Source organism: Lepisosteus platostomus, chromosome 21, assembly GCF_059453375.1.
Source record: "Lepisosteus platostomus isolate fLepPlt1 chromosome 21, fLepPlt1.hap1, whole genome shotgun sequence".
NCBI lineage: Eukaryota > Metazoa > Chordata > Actinopteri > Semionotiformes > Lepisosteidae > Lepisosteus > Lepisosteus platostomus.
In genome coordinates this window covers 12057044-12070962 of record NC_142631.1, presented here as the reverse complement: position 1 = coordinate 12070962, position 13919 = coordinate 12057044, and positions in this window count along the sequence as shown.

Here is a 13919-nt window from a genome sequence, read left to right as displayed (position 1 = left end):
TAGATACCACTGCAGCTGTGCAAATATCCCAATATCCCCTTTATTTACAAATTATAGCAATACTGCTTCCTGGGTGAGGAGCTCTCTATCTAAGATAATCAAAAAAATATCTGAAATAATCTTAAATAATGATTATAGGCATGCAACAATGTTCCACACATCATTTTCACGTGTTAACTTTATATTGTACTCTCTTATCCCATCAATTTGTGGCATATAAAACATTGATATATTTTTTTTGTGATGTTGTCAATCAGCTGTCAGGATGTATAGAAGAAAAAGAAACATTACCAATTCGTACAAAGAAAGCAAGTAACAGTACATAAAAAAGGTTGACATGAATTTTACATAGAATGGGACTGCAAGTTCTAAGGGTTTTTCAACAAGGAAGACAGGGATATGAAATATGACAAACATAACTGAGTTAACTCTAGTACTACATCACAAACCTTTCATCTTTGGAAAAAAAACTAAAGGTATGCTGTCCATCTCTCAGAGGGAGTTGTGTGAGGCCGTGTTCAACAGGCCTCAGTGTCTGACTGGATTTGTGATAGGTACTGCTACACTGCTCAGATCATAGTACCGTACCCAGAAGGAAAATGAATGAAGCTGAAGCCTTCAGAAAAAAAAAGCAATTTGGAAAATGAACTCCAAAAAGAATGTCCCAATGGTTCAGAGATGAAAGCAATTTAATTTATGGGCTTTGTCTAATTGTTGTACAGTTATATAACCTTTACATAGTTTAAAATGAAAGATAGAAACTCCACATGAATGGCTTTTGGAAGGTTAGTACTTGATGTTCAGTGGGGGATTTCATGGTATTGAATACCTAGTGTATACAGTAAATCTCACGTAATGAAAACACTATTACTGTACAATAGAAAACTTGCAGTTCTCCTCTGATAACCTTTAGTGTTTTATTAGACCTGCGTTGCTCCAGACCCAGAAAATCTCTGTTTCAAGACCATGGAGACCAAGTGACATTTTGCAACATACTGTATAACAAAACAACCATTCTTAAGGAGTTTAAATATTATGTTATTGTGGATGCCTATTAAGGGTAGCAAAACTTATTTAACTGGACATCAAGATTGCTCAAAAGATAACTCAGTAAGATAGCCATTTCACCCTGCAATTCACAATTGGCAACCCACTAAAGCTAAGCAGGTGTAAGCCTGGTCAGTGCCAGGATTGGAGACCTCCTGGGAAAAACTAAGGTTGCTGCTGGAAGAGGTGTTAGTGGGGCCAGCAGGGGCCACTTACCCTGCAGTCTGTGTGGGTCCTAATGCCCCAGTATAATGACAGGGACATTAGCCTGTAAAAAAAAGGTGCCATTCGGATGAGACATAAAACTGAGGTCCCGACTCTCTGTGGTTATTAAAAATCCCAGGGTGTTTCTTGAAAAGAATTTGGCATCCTGGCCAAATTTCCCATTGGCCCTTACTAATCATGGCTTCCTAACAAGCTCCCTCTATGAATTGGCTTCATTCTTCTGTTCTCCTCCCCACTAACAGTTGATGTGTGGTTAGGGTTCTGGCGCACTGTGGCTGCCGTCACATCGTCCAGGTGGGTGCTGCACATTGGTGGTGGTGGAGGGGAGTCCCCATGTAAAGCACTTTGAGTGGAGTGTCCAGAAAGTGCTATATAAGTGTAAGCAATTATTATTATTATAACTTAGATCTTACATCCTCGCTCAAGTGAGTTCATATCTATTATATTATGGGAAATCTTATTTTAGACACATGCCCCAGTGGTGGCCAGCAAAAAGAAAGAAGAACAGCTTTCATTCAATTTGGTGTCAAATATGCTCCTTAAAGACCACAGTCCTACATTATTTTTCAATAGAAGTAAATTCTTGCTCTGACCCATTCATTTAAATATTTCCTAGATTTTCATGGTGATGTTATATTATTACCCTATGAGGGTAATGTAAAAATGAACAGTAATGTATTTTATATATGTGTGTAAAGTATTTTCTACAAGCTAGAATGAAGTAAGCAAAAGTAACTAATCATTAACTCACTCCATTCTTTTTTTTTCCTATGCTGACAATATTATATCTTTATTATATCTAGACTAGACTATTATAGTGCATAATTTTGCTTTGTTATAGATTTTAAATCTGTTCATATGAATGGTCAATGAATACTCTGGTACCTGATACTTTAACTGCAAAGCTTACTTTTTTATTAATCAGAATGTTCATTAAAATTTAATCATCATTTATAGAGCAAGCTGGCTTGATTTGAATGGCAATTTTGAATCCTAAAATGGATGGTTACAATAAAGAGGTGCATACTGTAGCTCTTAGATTATAAAACTTCACTCCTTTTTCATAGGATAATTGCTCTCAATTAGGCTTTTTCAATCTTGTCTGAATTCATGTAATGTACAGAAGGAGCCATTTAAAATGTGCGAGGTGCCATGCTGCATACATCATCAGGTGCCACGGTTTGGTGAACACCACTATTTAATGCCTTTTTTTACTTTTTAAAATAATCAGATGAAGGACTGCACTACTCTGTAAAACTGCAGTTGGTATAGTGAAACCTTAATATACTGCAGCTGCATACATCTCATTTTAATTAATATTAAATTCATGTGAACCCATTAGTTTTTTCCTGTGCTAATCATACAGTACTGTACTATAACACTAACAGATTTTTTAAAATTAAATACAGTATACAGAATTATTAGGAAATGTGTATAAATAGTAATGTTATTTTTGGATTTTGAAAAACATATTATACATAGTGACTCTAAAAACACATCATATTTAAAAGCAAAGAAATACATAAAACACAAAAAGGAGGCTAGTAGAGACGTGAATGACTGCACTTTATAAAAAGGTTTTTCTTTGAATTGAATTTGTCTTTAGTCATTCTAAAATTATTTGCTTTTTATTGTTTTCAATATTAATAAATGATTAATTAATACTATTTATGACATTTAGAAATGAAATTCTAATATTATTAGAATTTGGTCAATTTTATTTTCAACTACCACAATTTCCCTTTATTAACCTGATTCCATATTAATTTTCTATATTAAGTGGATTTAAAGAAGTGGTAAAATCAGATAAAATGAAGAAATGAAGCTATTGTTTCACAAACATCTAATACACAAGTGCCACCTATCGATCTTCCTTGGCCGGTGGAAATCTAAACTTGGCATGCTGAATAATACCACAGTACGGCACAGCTAGCCTGCCACAGACAAGAGTTTTGATGTTCATTCTGAATGGCTGCTTCTGTACGATCAAGCCTTTTCTTTTAATTGTATTCAGCTTTAATCATTCTAAAGTTATTTGAATTTTATTGTTTTCTGTTTTATCATGGTAATTTGTAAAACAATTTTTCTGTTGTAATTTTAATCTTGAGTAAAGCTATTTGAAAAAGTACTACATAAGATATACACATATTACTGTTATTATTACTAATATTTGTTTTATTATTTCTATTACTATAACTACCTTCTGAAAGATTTAACTGTTGCAAAAGCTCTTTTTTCAAAATGATAAAAATGAATATTTTTCAACTTTTTGTGGGCACTTTCTTTTCTTCATAAAGAATTTACTAAGTGGCTTAGAGAATCATAGTTTTTGTACAATTAATTATGAGTAGACCAAGACTATTGTTAGAATACTTTAACCTTTAAGTAACTCATGAGTTGTCACATTTTGGCAAGCTTCTCCATTAATTTAATTTGCAGCCCCATAACCACACACTTTAAATCCCTTTACAGTCAATCAAAATATCCCCATGGTGCTGCAGCTACCTTCATCTCTGAGTCTTGTGCCAAAGGCTGAAGTTCAGTTTGGCAATTTACCATTTAGATGGTGTTCTTACAGGTCATATAACAATAATATCTTTACTATGTTTAAATCAGCTTTTCATCCTGCTAAGTTCTAAGGCTTTATATTTGTATATGCATAAGTTTACTTCAGGCGTAATATAGATATTATTTCATTCCTGCATTAATGTCCACTTGCAGTTTATTTCCAGTGATTAATTGTATCCTCTTAATTACTTCTGTTTTGTCTCTGCTGGAAATCTACACAGTGTCCGGAGATTGTTTAGAAAAGTTAAATTATATGCTATATAAGTAGGAGTACATTCTTCTCCCAAATACTAGGCAATATTTAACATGCACATCCACGAACAATCCACGTATATATATATGCAGGACTGAGATGACACCAAAATATTTGTTTTTCCTTCAGAAAACAAGGATTACATAAACATAAGCATCTCTATAATATTCAGTTTAGTTATTATTAACATTTAAAATGCACTAATATTAAAACAGCAATGGTGTCTGGTGTTTTCTCCCTTCTCCTTAGACAGCAGGATTACAGGAGAATATGCACAACTGGAAATGCAGATCTTCTGTATATGTCTTTGGATGGCCAGAATCAATTCCAACTGTGAAAATCTATAATATTCCAATTCTTTGAATAACAAAGCTGGCCATATTGCTACTACTGTTTTGTGCAAATATCTGAAAATACTGTTGCGTAAAACAAAATATAGCCTTTTACCAATACAATTATTTGCAGAATTTACACGGTATTATGTGAGTTTCAGACAGAATTGTTATAGACAACAACTGAGCCACCAATGCTTACTGCTTACTGGCCAATCTGGTCATAAAGTGAAATTATTAACCTCAGATAACCAGCACCCTGAAAAGTAATTGTCAATGAATACTCATTAGAAAACATTTAATTTTGTTTTAGGTTTTGATTTTAAAATGTATTGCACATAGTGATTTTAAAAACATGTAAAACTGTATTTGATTTTTTAAAAATTATTATCAAATATTGTAACCTCGTCAGTGCCTGCCATGCTAAACACCTGAGTTCGATTCCAGTCAATGCTCATCCCTGTGAGGATAAAATTAATATAATTTAGTGCCTATGTAAACCTGAAAAAAGACATTGCATTCACAACAGGCTATTTTTTATAAATTCATCTGAGTAATCTTGTTTTCTGAAATATCCCTTCTTTTATTTTTAATATTAATTTAATATTTAACATACTGTGATACATATAAAATTAATAAAAATATCAATACAAGTGTTTCATTATCATTTACAATAAAAAGGACAGCTAGCATTTATTGAAAAAGTTAAAACATTATAGCGTTTTATAAAATATTGTTAGAAATGGGGGTTTACAAAACTGGTGAAAATCAGGATTTGACTGAGCGGTTTAGTCAATAATTTATAACCCCTAACTTGTAAGTGATTTCTAGCAGTATACCGAAGCATCTGGTAGAATGAGAGGCACATGAATTGTTTATTGCCTGGCACAGTTTTGTTGAGAGGACTAATAATCCACGCACACTTGGTTGAACAAATATTTATTACAGTGACAGAACACAAACGACTGTATACTACACACAATATACAACACACAAGTTATTCTATGTACAGTATTTACAAACAAGGCATTTCAGAGGCCTAACATTCTGGTCATCCAGAAAACACTGGACTGCTACTAAGCGTTAAACTCTTAATGCCTACAGAGGCCACATAAGAGATTAGCTGCCTTCTAATGAAACATAAAGCAACCTGCAGTCAAATCTCTCCCTGTGCCCCGGATGCCACAAAATAAATGGGAGCCTATATCCCTATCCATAAAAATGCGCCCTAAGCAGGAAAGATGTTTCCAACTGAGGTATCTTTTACCAAGGAAACCTAAGTTCCCTAAAAACACAGAATGACATGCTCTCTCTAACAATGTTCAAATACTTAGCTCCAGTCCAGTTTGATTTGAATGATCATGAAGTACTGTACTGTACTCCTGCCACAAGCTGAAGTTCCAACTCCTCCTTACTCTTCTCTTGTAGTCTAACCTTCTTTCTTTCCACTCTCCTCATGTTCTTCTCCTTTCTTTCTCTTTTTCTGTCCCTCCTTCTGTTGTCTAAATGTGATCTTATATGGTGTGTTTCTGGACTGCTCATTGGTAATCATTAACTCACAACATAATTAACTAGATACACCAAGATAAACTTTGCAATTGTTTTTGATCAGGGGCATCACAACAAAAATTCCCTCTGCTTTGAAACTGAAAGTGTTTACTCTGCTAGGTGTTACACACTTTATTTAAATGCTTAGAGACACTTCTTAGTCACCTATAGCTGTAACAATACTATCCTATTATTTATGACTGAACAGACAAGCAAATTAGTAGGTAAAAATGCATTATAAATTAAAAAAACACTGATTTTTAAAATGTGATGATTTGTTTAATGCTAGTCAGTTGGAAAATGAACAGTCTTGTATTTATATCCTACTACCTCTGTCATACTGCTGCTAAATTACTGTATGTAAAACAATGCAGTGACTCTTTAGGAATACTAATATTTTGTTCATAATAGGATACAGTGTAGATGCAACTATCATTGTTCCCGCCATAACATTTTCAATAATGTCAGAATTCTAGGGACTCGTAAATGGATTTGAGCTTTGAATGTACCAGATGACAACAATTTCTATCCGGTGACTGTGCTAAAAAATTAAAAACGTAATATAGGTTATTGTCAAGATATATCATACAATAATTGTATGTCCACACCTCTTAAAGAAGTAAAGCTGTATCCCCGCCTCCTATTTTTAAATGAACTGAATTCCAACAGAGCATGACACTTAATGGATGTGAAGGAATTAAATTGTAATATACAGTGTGCAAGACCCATTTTTTACCTGTTTCTGAGGTAGGACATGTACAGTAGTTCACCACACACATTATTTCAGCTTTGATAATACATTGTAATGTAAAGTTCAGTGTAAAATGAAAAATGTGATCAAAGTCTCTTGCGCATGTGCTGCTCATCATTCAATTTCATGCTCAGGCTTGTTCATGTCACTCGATTTCCCTATCTCATAAAGATCACTAGGCATTACATGCCCAGTGTAGTATTGGTTCCATAAAACAATTTGGTTTTCAACATGCTTTATAGCAGGGGTGCCCTTGGTCTGTGAGGACTTTAAACCAGTATGTATTATAATCTCCCTTAATGTATAATTTATAAAGACTTTTAACAGATACATTTCTGGTCTATTTATCAAATCCATATATCCAATTCCTGAACACAGGGGAGCCAGAGCCCATCCCAGCAAGACACAGATGCAAGGCAGGACACACAGTGGATGGAACGGAAGTCCAATGCAGGGCACACACAGGGCACATGCACACACTCACATCAGGGCCAGTTTTCCCAAAAGCCAATTAACCTACGAGTATGTCTTTGGACTTTTGGAAGAAACCAGAGCACCCAGAGGAACCCCACATGAACACAGGGAACATACAAACTCCATACAGGAATTGAACTCAAAACCCCTGCACTGCTGCGCAACATTGCTAATCATTGCACCATTTAACAATTTCTCTTTCAATAAAAGAGAAGTCAGAAATACACAGGTAGGCTTTTCACATTTCCTTCTAAAAACTTTCCAAATGTAATAAGAAACATACTGTGATACTTGTGGAAACTCTGGCTCTTCCCAAATCTCCATGGCAACAGGCCACATTTCCACTTGTTCTAGTAATTCATCAAGTCCTGTGATGGATATTTATCAATAGTAGGTACACGCAGCTAAGCTGGCACTTACCTGTTTTTCATATAGGTATTTAAGCCCTGCTTTGACAATGCTCTTAATTTAGTTATTGGGTTTTACTCTTAAGACACAGTGTCCTTTTGTGCTTCCCAAGAATATCCTGTTTTTATTGCATTTTATTTTTAATAACATTCAAATTTCCCCACTATATGTCCTCGCTCAATTTGTGTTTTGACCCTGTGTACTAAAAACCTGTCTATTCTACAACTTCTTTACATTCTCTCCCTGGTGTTTGCTTGGCTCTTCTCAGCTCAACCTCTGCCTTTCTGACCTCAACTGCAAATTGTGCTACAAACACTCTAAGTTTCACTTTTGCCTGCCAACTTGCAAGATCCTGCTAAGTCTGCGGTTGGATTTATTCTCAAGTCTCCTGTCCACTGCAGCCTCCAGGTCAGTGCTGCAGATTTCAAACTTACTGTTTAAGAGATACATTGTTCTTGTTCTTCAGAGATGGGTGCCATTAAAACCACTGAGAATGATATCAAGACCAATACTGACATTTCTGATTATGTAAGATCACTTTACTGGCCGTATACTGTACAATTTCTTGTATGAGGAATTTTTCTTTACGCATACCCCAACTTGCTCTCCATGAGACACACAGACAGGGAGAGAAGCCTGGGGTTTAGAGCGCAGGGTCAGCCATTTATATGGCTCCCCTGGAGCAGTTGAGGTTAAGGGCCTTGCTCAGGGGCCCAACGGAGTAGGATTCTTCTGCCAGCTGCGGGATACAAACTGAACCTTCCAGCCACAGGCATAGATCCTTAGCTACAGAGCCACACACTGTCCATGTAAATGTTCCTGATTCTGTTAGGAATCTTGCAATATAAGGCTTAAATCTCCATCCTTAAAAGTAGGAAACTCTATGACTTCCTGTACCTGCCTCCAGTCTTCCACAAGCACCAGTGTTAACCACTTCCCTGCTGGAAATTAAGAAAAAATTGTGAAGTTTGTATTCTTGTACAGTGTACACTGTATTAAACCTTAAACAATATTTTCAAGGAAGACTTAATAAAGTATTGTGAATACATAAAATATATGTATTTCACAACTGAAGGAGGTGAAACCTTTTGTTTCTACTTTCTAATTTTCATTGTGGAATTTACTGGCTCTTTTTCAGCCAGCACACACTGACAAAGCTCTGCACTCTAACCAAAATATATTCTGATTTTTTTAAATTATTTTATTATCAAAGAGATCCAATAGTAGATATTCTCATGTAAATAAATCTGTAAGTCAGTAACTGGTAACACTTCATTGAGCATCAATGTCTTAAACTAGACTTTCTGTGTAACTTTTTTATCAGTTTAATTTTATCCCATCATCTTTTAAATACTGCTTCAAGTTAGTGACACTTCAGGGTCTCTGTATGAATAGGTCACTTCAGGTCCTGCCATAATATTTTAAAGCAATTTAGGTTTAAAAAGATGGTAAATCCAAATTGTTGAAAGTTCTATTTTCAGCCATTGTATTGTAACCCTAAACCATTATACTCTTACCACCATGCTTGATGCTTGAAAGGAGGTTCTTCTATTGGAAGGCATTACTTAGTTTTCACCACATACAATCTACAAGTTTTGACTTGGTCCAAAAGCATTCTGTTAGTCATGTAGGCTATCCAGGCACACCTTGGCAAACTTGACACAGAAGGTATTGATCTTTTTAGAGAACAATGGATTATTTCTGGCTATCCTCCCCTGACAACCATTTCTGTTCAGTCTTTTACTGATGATTAAGGCACAAACATTGGCATTCACTGCAACAAGACAGGCTTTGAGTGGAATCTCCAGAAAAGTGCTATATAAATGTAAGGAATTATTATTATTATTATTATTATTATTATTATTATTATTATTATTATTATTATTATTATTATTAACAAGAGAGGTTTGTTGGCAGGTTTTTTATGATACATAAAACCAAGGTCCTCACTCTCCATAGTTATTAAAAATCCAAGGGGTGTTACCCTGATGTCCTGGCCAAATTTCCCCCTAGCCTTTATCAGTCATGGCCTCCTAGTAATCCCTCTTATTTTTAGATGTTACTCAATGTTAAATCCATAGATGTTACTCTAAGACTCTTTTTGATTTCGTAGGTGGTTTTCAGGTACCTGTTGGCAGGACATCTGTGTCTGGGTAGAGTCACTGTTCCAAACTGTGTGACAAAGGATGGATGGAGCCTCAAATATATAGAAATGGCTTTATGACACTCTCTTAACTCTGATCAGCATCAAATTAGCATTTTCTCAGGTTTTCTGAAATGATTAATGAACTGGTAAATATATATGGTAAATATAATATAAGAAAAGACCTATTTCAATTTATCACGGACCTCATGGTAAGATATTGTAATTCTCTGCATTGTATGACTACAAAATCTAAAGTAAAAATATGACTGCACTGTTTGAATTTAACACAGAGTTCAAGAAGCCACAATTACAATTGTGTTCTTTTACAGTATATCAAAACATCTTAAACCACACTCACCCTAAACACCTTTCAGTTAGTTACATTACAAGGAATGTTGCAGTTGTACTTTTATTGTATATTTACAATATATTTATACAGTATGTACTGTAGAATTTTTAATTATGTTAAAACTTTCCAAGAGTTTTTAACCAAATGTAGACTGAAGTAGCAATCATCAGAGAGCAGAACAATGAAGAAATCACATGGTATTGCATGAGTTTCATATGCTGTATACTGATCATCACAACGGATGTTCTTTGCTTTAGAGTAGGATTTAAAGTAATACAAATTCTTGCTGTATTTACATGAACACAAATTGAACTTAAATTATGTTTATGTAATGCCCTTTAAAATACATTCATCAGTACAAATCAGTCCTAATAAATCCATTGGAATCCATTACCCATCTTCCATCATTAAGCTTAAGCTCTTCTTAATCAATAAAACTCTACAGTGTAGTGGACTTTTTTTACTGCAAATTCATCTGCAACTGTTGATAAGGTTTTTTTTTGGTGGACAGTTCTGTACCATTTGTTTTAACCTACTGTTTACATAGTGCTTAATTTGGAGGTATCTGTAGAAGTCTCTTTTTCTTGGTTAACTAAAACACCCTCTTCCTTGGTTAATTGCAGTGTTTTAAATTTAACCCTTGGCTTTTTTCCATTACAAATAAATCTTTATCCCATTCATTAAATTGTTCTGTAGAGATCTCTACTGGAAGGGATTGAAAAAGGTATACTACTTTTTGGTAGAACAGTGAGTTAAGTAAACTCCAGCCAGATAGGTCCTCTTTAATTTTATGGGTTGAAGGGTTAAAATTTGAATTAAACAATTTCAACAAATCTTGTTTAATGTATTCCCAAATAAACAACAGATGTTGATAGCAAATTTAACTTAAAATTTTATTTTAATAGATCTGTTGATTTATTATTATTACACAAAATCTCAGTTTTTTCTATCTTTAGTTTGTACCCTGACATCTGACCAGATTTCTCCAATAGATCCATAACCCCAACAAATGATTAATTAGGATCATCCAAATACAAAATAACATCATCTGTATACAATGCTATCTTGTGTGCTTGTCTTTTGAATTTTATCTCCTTAATTTTGGGTCTTGTCTAACCCGGGGGTTCTATGTATAAAGAGAACAGGAGAGGTGACAGGGGACATCCCTGTTTTGTACTTCTTTTTAAGGTGAATCTGTCAGAAAGATTTCCATTGATCTTGATTTGTGCTGCTGATTTGAAAACATTATTTTTATAAATTTATCAGAAAATCCAAATCTCTCTAGTGTCTGGTATAAAAAATCCCAATTGCCCTTTTCTGAATCCAGACTAACCATATTGCCCCTATGTATTGACCAACAATATGTCTCATAAATGTGCATTTGTGGAATGTGCATTTGATATTATCCTGTGTTTGTCTGTTCTGAATAAATCCAGTTTGATCTAAATGTTTTAGTTGAGGTAGAATCTTTTGGTCATAAGTGAAGCATAGATTTTGTAATCTACGTTAAGAAGAGAAATTGGGGGAATTGGAAATTCCCTCTTTTAGAATAACACAAATAATAGCTTAATTCCCAGAAGGTGGAAGATCTCCTCCTTCCCTTATTTAATTACAGGTTAACCTTATAAATTAAATTGGAAAGCCATGTGTCCTTGGTGATTTATTGGCCTTAAGATCTGAAATAATATAATATATTTCATCTTTGCTTATTACACTGGTTAGCATATTATTTTGTTCCTCATTTAAAATCAGGTAACTTAAATAACTCTGATAAAAATAATATGTCCTGTTTATTTTGGGTTTCAGATTTTGTGTACAATTGTTTTGTAATATTCATTAAAATTAGTCTATTTTTTTTAATTGGGAGTGCATTTGGCTAGTTACTGGGTTAAATATGTTAGGAATTATAAATTTAGCCAGTTGCATGTACAATCTTCTTGAAAGTATTTTAATTGATTTAGCTTCTGATTCATAATTACTTAGTTTTAAAACCTTTAGTTTTGTTTATAATTCCACAAATTTGCAATTTATTTATTCCCCAATTTTCAGTAAATGTTTAGACAGTATATTACATGAACAGATGATTTTTTTGTGTTTTTGCTCCATAAGTTTTATTTCAGATTGTAATTCACTTCCTTTCTATGTGAGCAAATAGAGATAAGTTTCCCTCCAAGCACTGCACTGTATCCCATAGTATTTCTGGAGACATTGACATTATTTGATAGAAATTCAATCTCTTGTTTAATTTGATCTTTAACACCATTATCATTCAAAATATTACAGTTCATCTTCCATGAAGTATTATTTTTTCCCACATTTAGGTCTAATGCCAGATACACTCGGGCATGGTCAGATAAATCTGAAGTTCCAATTACACACTTTTTTAATCTAATTTTGTCTAGTTTATGCATAAGGAAATAATCTATTCTGCCATATGAGTTACATGATGCTGAAATATGTGTATAATCCCTTCCTGTAGGATATAGATACCTCAATAGATCGAATAGTCTTCAATAGATCTCTTTACATATTTCTCCAATGGTTTAAGTTTCCTTTTGCTATTCTTAGAGGTGTCCAAATCTTTATTAAGATAAATGTTACAATCTCCTCCGAATATCAGTACACCCACTTAAAAAAAAACTTGTCTCTGCCTAGTGGTGCTTAGATATTAAGCAACTAAAGACTCTATTTTGCCTTTAACAGTGATGTACAGTATCTTCCTTCTTTGGCTTTAATCTCGGACATGTACTCAAAGTTAACAGTTATCGGTATGATTATGACAACACCCCTGTTTTATGTGAAGAACAGTACACTTTATCAAAACCATTCAGTTTCATTTTAACATCATTTTATCAATATTCTGCTATTTTTTTAATCAGGTTGTATAAACCATTAACATCAAAAGAGATTACTTAATATCCTGTGATGACATTGGTTGTCTATGATTATTTTTGCTTCTGTTGGTATTTAACTCCCAGTCTCTCAAAACAAAACAATGCTGACATTTTGAACAATACAACAACAACAAAATAAAAGAATAAAAATGTTTTTTTTAATCTTATGGGGTTCATATGGGGGGGTCCAAGGTATAACCCCACTTATTGTGCCTGAATAGAATAGAATAGGCTGTAAGCAGTCTTCTTTTATAACAAAGAGTTATAAACTGGCTATATGGCAGTTCCCTACGTGTCCTATTTATTACTTTGTTCTTGAAGCTATTCTGCCCTATTTAACGAGGCTTTTTATACTGTAACTAGTTTTATATTAAATATTTACTGAATCGAGTAATTTATCTAAATTAAATAAAAATGGTTTATAAAACACGAACAATGCTATAGAACTATTACATTTACAGTCTAAAAGAAACTATCGTTTTTTGAAAAGGGTAAGAGGAGTAGTACCTTACGATATCCCATGACTTCTCTCAATACCTAAACAGTCACATTAGTTCTGAGTCATGAATGAAGTCCTAGTCCTCTGGGGAAGGATGCCGGCGGAAACTCTGGTACTGTTCCTTTCGTCTCCTGCTGTGGTTGTCCGCTTTCTGCCATGATTCCTGTATGATCCACTCCTCTGCAGACTGCCCTCCGGTCCCACCTGCAAGCAGACCTCTGCAGGCTAAGTCCCTGGTGGCATCCGCAGCTGAAGAGTTTGTCTGTGCACCCATGTCAAAAAACAGCGATAATTTAGCAGGGAAAGGAGTTTTACATTTTATGTAATTTTCCTTCAGGACTTTATTTCTTGGTTTTCAATCGTTTCTGAAGGACATTGGCTGCGTAATCGTAATCAAAGTAAATATTTGTTTTCATATAACACCT